Below are 7679 nucleotides of genomic sequence, written 5' to 3'. Positions count from 1 at the left end.
ACAGCTCAGCTAGCAGGAGAGAGGGGCTGAAGGGCCTGTTTATGTTTTCTCTATCTGGACCAGCTTTTGAGTTCAAGCTTTAAAAAACCCAATCATTTTTAAATTTAATATCAATGGTACAGAATGAATCAAGAGACAAGATGTCTGTCCAGCAGCAAGCGTCGAAGGCACTTCCTGAAATGGAGGCTCTGAAACCACAGGGAGGTTCTGGACGGAAAGAGGCCCAGCTTCTTCTGGAAGGAGGAGAGGAGAGGCAGGGGAAATGCGGGGGAAGGGAAGGGGAGGGGAGGGGCTAGGGATGCCGTCCACCGTTCACCTCCCCTTTCCTCTACCCCGTTCCCCTCCCCTTTCCACTGCCCGTTCCCCTCCCACATCCCCTCCCCCTTCCAGTCCCCAGTTCCCGTCCCCCGCTCGCCTCCCCCATTCCCCTCCCCCTTCCCTTCCTCCTACTCCTAACCCTAACCCCTAACAAAATCCTAAACCTAACCTTAACACAACCGATACCCCCTACCACCACTCCACGTCCCCTAACTCTACCCCCACCCCATCCACTAACCCTAACTTTATTCCTACGCCTATGCCACCCCCTAACCCCAACCCTAATGCTACCCACCATCCCCTAACCCCAAACCTCACTCCTCCTCTACCCCCCTGCTCCTACCCCCTTCCCCTATACCTAACACAAGCCCACTTCCCCGAACTATAGACGTAACCATAAACCAAGATATAGCCCTACCCCATGTCTCCTAACACTAACCCTAACTCTACCCAACTTCCCCAACCCTAAACTAAACCATATCCCTATCCCTTACAACCTACCTCCTTCCCCTAACCCTACCTCCTACCCCTTCCCCATACCCGCACCCCCTACAACTATCCCCTTCTCCTAACCATACCTCCTACACCTTCCCCATACCCACACCCCCTACAACTACCCCCTACCCTATCCCTTACAACCTACCCCCTTCCCCTAACCCTACCCCTTCCCCATACCCGCACCCCCTACCACTATCCCTACCCTATCCCTTACAACCTACCCACTTCCTCTAACCCTACCTCCTACCCCTTCCCCATCCCCGCACCCCCTACCACTACCCCCTACCCTACCCCTTACCACAACCCCTACCCTTACCCCCTTCCACTACCCCCTTTCTCCTACCCCCTTCCCCTCCCCCTCCTTCCCCTAGGTTAGGGGTAGGAAGGGGAAAGGGAAGGGGGAGGGGAAGGGGAGGAGGAGAAAGGGAGGGGAAGGGGGAGGGTTAGGGGAGGGGATGGGGGAGGGGAAGGGGAGGGGGAAAGGGGAAGGGAAGGGCGGAGGGGAAGAGGGAGGTGAAGAGTGGAGGGCTGGGGTTAGGGCATAGGTGTGAGGGCAGGGGAAGGGGAAGATGAGCGGGAGGGGGTTGGGATGGAGGAGGGGTAGAGGAGAAGAGGGGAAGTGGGTGAAGGGACATGGAAGAGGCAGGGAATGGGGTTGGCAGGGCCAGAGGGATACGACGGGGAGGGGTTCAGGCCATCATGATGTTGTCCGTCCTCTGTTCAGCTGGGATGCGAGGTTCTTCTGGACTCGTGTCTCGTCTCTGAGATCGCTCCTTCTCCTGGGAAGAGAAATACGAGTGATAGAGATACTGTCTCTGAGGCCTGAACACATTGACTTTGGAGGGTCCCAACACTTCCCCCATCATCCCCCCTACCCCTGAACCCTCCCCTCCCTCACACCAGTACTCTCCATTTTTCTTGAATTCCTGTCCATATTAAAATCCTTTTCATGCCTTTTTTGGACAAGCCTCCGCTACTACCCCGACAATGCATTCCAGCCACCCACTACATTCTGTGTGAATAAAATGTACCCCTCACGTCTTGCCTAAATTTCCCTCAGCTCACCTTATTTAGACGTCCTCTGGTATTCTCGCCCTAGGAATGCACACAATATTCCAAGTGTGGTCTGACGAGAATTTTATACATCTGCAACGATACCTCTCGGTTTTTGAACTCAATCCCCTGACTCCTGAAGGCCAGCACACAATACACCATCTTAAACTCCCTCTCAATTTGCACAGCAACCTTGAGTGATATATGGAGCAGGATCTAAATATTTCTCTGTCCTGCACACTGTTCATAATCCTGCCATTAACCAAGTGCTCTGCCCACACATTCTTGTAATCCGCATTCAATGAAGATATTGGTCTATATGAAGCTACTTTTAATGGGGCTCCAACCTTCTTTGGAATAACTGTTATGCGTGCCCTTGAAAATTACTCTGGAAATAAACCTGGACCGGTTGCTTATTTAAGTACATCTGATTTACAGGATTGAACTCCATCTGTCACTTCTCTGCAAACTGGATGACCTATGACAATCTTCTACACTGTCTACAACATCTCTACCTCTGTGTGATCCCCTGACGTACCCACCCTTCCACTCCCATCATCATTCATAAAAATCACAAAGAGCAGGGGTCCCAGAGCAGATCCCTTTGGAGCGCCACTAGTCATTGTTCCATCTACTACTACCCTCTGTTTTCTGCAGACAAGCCAATTCTGAATCCACACAGCCAAGGCTCCATGGATCCCATGCCTCCGGACATTCTGAATGAGGCCACCGTGGGGACCTTGTCAAGCACCTTACTAAAATCCTCGTGCAGCACATACAGACCTTGACCTTCATCTATTTCCTTTGACACCTCCTCGAAAAACTCAATTTGACTCGTGAAGCAGGACCTGCTCCTCACTAAACTATCCATGAGTTTCCCCTGCATGTTTGGGCATTGCCCTCGGCCCCAGAATCTGCAGACTTCCTGGCGAGTCCCTCCCTTACCCCTTCCCAGAGCTTCCGCATCCATTAGAACATCAAGCATTGCTGCCCAGTACAGGCCCTTAGGCCCATAAAGGCTGTACTGACCTTTGTAAATGTTCTCCACAACCTTTACCTGTACCACACCCATAGGAACATAGGAAGTGGGAACAGGAATAGGACAAAAATGGCCTATCGAGCCTGCTCCGCCATTCAATACGATCATGGCTGATCTAATTTATGACCAAACTCGACCTACCCTGCCTTCTCGCCATATCCCCAAATTCTCTATCATGTAAAAATTCTGTTCCCTTACATCCACATGCTCGTCTCAGAGACTTTTATATGTACCTATTCTACCAACCGCTACCACTTTCTCCGGTGACGCATTCAAAGCTCTCACAACTCTCTGCATAAAAAAAATCTCCCCTCACCTGAAGCGGATGCTCTCTGAGATTTGCACCTGACACTTTAGGAAAGGTTTCTGGCTGTTCATTCCATCTAAGCCCCCCACAATCTTATTTAGAATAAGTTATTAAGCTGTGGAAGGGGCAAGTTGGGAGAGGGAGGAGGGGAGAGAGCTGGTGGGGGAGGGGTGAGAGCTGGTGGGGAGGGGACAAGGCCGTGTTGTGGAGAGGGATCAGGACCGCGTTGAGGTGGTGAACGGACAGACATGGGTGGATCTACCTGCCGAAATAAAGGAGCATTAAGAAGGCCATCTCGGGATCTACCAGCATCTTCTGGGGCTTGATGTTTCAATGGAAAACCCCCTGAGGATGGAAGTAGGCCATGCTCTGCTACAGCTGGTACATGAACATCTGGCAACACAACGATATAACATGACCCACTCTGCCTCCACACTGGCCGGGTCTATATCCTGAGGGTAAGGGGAGGTGGGTGAAGGGCCCCTCCCTGCCAATCAACATCCATCCTCATCATCCTCTCCACCCCTCTCCCCTCACTACCCTTTCTCTCCTCACCAATACCCATTGAGACCCTCATGCACCCTTCATCGATATCCAGTCCCCAGCGAGACTCAGCCAGTAAACTCCTTCATATCCTCCATCCCCACCATCCAAGCTTGCCCCAGTGGACAACTTGACCACCCAGACCCACAACCACCTTGATGTAGATCATGGGAATGGGCTGCTTGGCCTTGTTGAAGTGCTGGACCATGCAGTGAACCGTCTCGGGAACATAGTCCATACCCAGATTCAAATAAACCTGCTCTTCCTCTTGGACACAATACAAACATGTCAGCTGGATTTACCCTCCAAAACCCCGTGCCTCTCCCAACAGGAGTGCCAGCCCCTCCTGCTCTCTGTAGGCCTGATGCCCCCACTGCTCAACACAACATGGCATGAATCCAACGGCTCAGCGAGCAGAGCGTCAACAGGCCGTAGTGGACCCGTCCGCTGCCCCATCATTCGGCTTCTGGTGAGACTGCACAAAATGTGCAGCTCTGACCGCCCTCCCTCGTGAGGCAAGGATTCACCGGGGGAGAAAAACCATTGACGTTTCGAGATGAGAAATGTTTGCAGCCGGGTGTTGGCTGGGGTCGAACATGTGGAGGCTGAGTTGTTGGGACGATTCAGAGCAGGCGTTGATTTGGAAGCGCACCAAAAGGTGCCAAAAGTGAGTTTTGGGGGAAAGTACATTCGTGAAATGAATTGGGGAAACAGACTGGAGGGGCTGAGTGGCCGAATTTGGCGACCTTGTCTTGTGGTCTTGGCTGCTGCTGTCTGGAGTTGAAATGGCAAGAGGTCATGAGTTAATGGGTGAGGAGCAGGGCAGCCAACGTCAAAGAGTCAGCACTGGTCAGAGGGGCAGGATGGAGGCAACAGAGAGGCTGCAGCGAGACTGATCGATTGAAGGAATGGGGAAGGTAGCAGCAAATGATATGCATCAGAGTGAGGGTGGGGTGGGTGCAGGTGGATCTTACCTTGACTACAGAGGAGAAGTTGAGAAGAGGGACAATGATGGTGTGATCCAACTTTCGCACGATCTGCAGTTTGCGGTTCTATGGCGAGAGAAGAACATCAGCAAGGCTGGGCGATGGGTCGGGGCCCTGAGGGGCAACTTGTCCAAGTTGAGGGGGGAGGCGGGGAGGAGATTAGTCAAGAGGTCAGAGGTGGGGAACTCCAAGGGAGGCCGAAGTGGGGGACTTTTCGAGAGTCAATGGGGGGGCACTTTTCGTGTCGCTGGAGTGGGGACTCGTCAGGGGGTTCAATGAAGTATCATTTCAGTTTTTATGATTGTTTTCCCAGCTTCTACTAAACAATGAATTTGCAGAAAATCTTTGATATTTGCCAGGTGAGTGTGTGTGTGTGTGTGTGTGTGAGTGTGTGTGTGTGTGTGGGGTGGGGGGTTGTGTGTGGGGAGGGGGGCTGCTGTTGTGGGTTTGTGTGACTTTCTCTGTTTCCAAACCCCATGGCTGCTTTGGTCTCTGTCAGATGCTCCTCTTTCCACCCACCCTTCAAAAATGTGTTTGGGGTGTTTGTCAATTGTGTGTAATTGTGTGAAACGGGCTCATGTGTCGCAAGGGCCTGTGAACGTGCTGTAGGCCCTAAATTTAAATATCAGGGTTTTTCATTTCCACACAACTGCTCCTCCCCCTCACCTTGAATCTCTTGTCTTGCAAGATCTTCTTGATGGCAATCATCTCTCCGGAGTCCACCAGCCTTGCCTGGTACACCACACCGAAAGATCCATTGTCGATGATTTTAACATCTGTGCAGGACACCACCTTGGGGACGTTGGGTCCATGACACGGTGTGGCCACCTCTGTTGTGACCTTATTGCCATGTCCTCTGGGGCAGAAGCAGCAGCATTTACACACCCAGAGGGTACACAACAGGTCATTTATCCCAACCCAGCCTTGCTGTCCAAGTTAGTCCCTACCCCTCCCTCTAACTCCCTTCCAAGGGTCACCTAAATGTCAGAATTGATCCTCTGGTGGTTCGTTCCAGCTCCTCTCAGTAGAAATATTGCCACCCCAGGTCCTTCTATGATCACTCTCCTCAGACTGAGGCCAGTTCTGCAGCCGTTCACTTTGTCTACAACCCTCCCTCCATGAGAGGATCGGGTCATCCTTGACCTTCAGCACGTCCAGGGGAGATGAACCACTCTGAACCCTACCATGGGTTTAGCAGAAGCCCTCCACATTCCCAGAAGCTCAGCAACACCGTGATCTTCCATGATGCAAGCGAGACCTCGTCGCCTGAGGGAGCAGGTGGTGCGGAGAGAGCCCCACTCTTCACCGCTCAACTCTGTTGGGTCCGCCGCAGCAGAAACACTTTCTAGCACCTTGATCCAGGTCCACTGGGGGAAAGAATCCTATCCCGGTTGGGGGTGTGTGGGGGTGTATGCAAGGGTGGAAGGGATCTTGTAACCACGGGGGGGGGGTGGCGGGTGGAGGAGCGGTCGTGTCTTTCAGTGGACAGATCCCATTCCAGGTGGAGGGGGAGCTCTGTCCCATTTCTGTTGAAAGGTCTACTTTCCATCCCCCTCGCAACTTCTCTTCTCCCTCAGACACCTCACACTCTCCCCTGCCCCGATTCCTCTACCACACTCTCATCCACCACCCATCACCACCCCCATGGTTTCCCCAGTGCCTTCCGTCCCCTCGCACCCCATCCCCCCAGCTCAACCCTATGTCCCCTACCTCTGATCCAATCTCCCTTGACATTAGCCTGTGGTGCTACCCCGTTCCTTTGTTCTCCCCTCCTGTCCTACAGACCCCATCCCTGTATCCCCTCACATGCCATTGTTCTCCCCTCCCCAGTCCCCTCCAGCTGCCTCATAAAGTGCCCTGCACTCAGGATGGGGAGAGGGGATTAAATGTAGCCTCCATTCTCTCCGCCCACACTGGGTAAAGGATCGTGCCAGAGGAGTCTCTGTCCCAGTAGGGGAGCATGTAACAGGCTCTTTATCTCACCCATGGGTGCAGGGTGCTTTCAAACACAACCCTGTTGATCAGAGGGTCCCTGGGATGAGACAGTGTTCTACTCCGACATGCGGGCCAGAATCCCCTTCCAGGAGATGCATCTTTCTCGTGTTGCTGTGCCATGGCACGACTCAGCTATGGCTGCCCCATGCAGTGACATCATCACCCCCTCTGTGTCATCATCTCCCCCCTCTGTGACACCTCCCCTCTCTGTGACACCCCTAGTGTAATGGGCAGGGACATCCAACCATTTAAATCCTCCTCAATTTCCCCAAGCAAGGGGAGAATAATTCAGCTGGTCTAAATTACTCGTTGTTATCTATTCTAACTCCTAGATATTTGATCCCATTTTGCCGCCACATTTGTTGACTATTTTCTTGACATTGGCTCTAATCCCCCTTCCTAAGTGACATGATTTTGCACATATCCCAAAAGAACTTATACCCAGAGATCTCCCCATAGAGCTCCAGCGTGGAGCACAACTTGGGCAATGAGTGTGTTGGGTCTGTCAGATATATCAGAACAACTTCTGCAAATAAATTGATTTCATGCTCTTCCTGGCCTGTTCTGAAACCTTTAATGCCTGAATCCTGGCAAATGGCCTCGGCTAATCGCTCCATGGCCAGTACAAACTCACTCACTGGGAGTGTGGGGGAGGAGTCAGACATTGATCGGCATGCCTGTTGGCTACCTCTGTCCCTCTCATCTCGACATTAGTGGCTCAGGTTGGGGGAGTCTGTGCTGGCTCCTGCAGTGCACAGCAGCGCTGCTGGACCACCTTTATCTCCTTATTTTCCTGGGCCCTCTCCAAATCTTTCCTTTCTATGTCCTCACATTTCATTCTCAGGAGAAACACTGGCAGCCAAAAGGCACCCTCTGATTCCCCTTAGATTTTGGGAACCCCGACTTCTTGAACTGGGACCACACGTGGTGACCTATTTTC

General features: G+C 52.4%; 1 long non-coding RNA gene across 1 annotated transcript; it reads right to left on the bottom strand.

The window, feature by feature from the left end:
• Nucleotides 1-1139: 1139 nt before the first annotated feature.
• LOC138750319 (uncharacterized) lies at nt 1140-6856 on the bottom strand. Its single transcript, XR_011349257.1, has 4 exons — nt 6728-6856; nt 5411-5600; nt 4733-4810; nt 1140-1595 (listed from the first exon to the last, which is right to left on the bottom strand). It is a non-coding gene; the product is annotated as an uncharacterized lncRNA (long non-coding RNA).
• Nucleotides 6857-7679: the final 823 nt, after the last annotated feature.

This window comes from Narcine bancroftii, unplaced genomic scaffold (genome assembly GCF_036971445.1).
Source record: "Narcine bancroftii isolate sNarBan1 unplaced genomic scaffold, sNarBan1.hap1 Scaffold_116, whole genome shotgun sequence".
NCBI classification, from domain to species: Eukaryota; Metazoa; Chordata; class Chondrichthyes; order Torpediniformes; family Narcinidae; genus Narcine; species Narcine bancroftii.
This window is presented reverse-complemented; position numbering and strand designations above follow the sequence as displayed.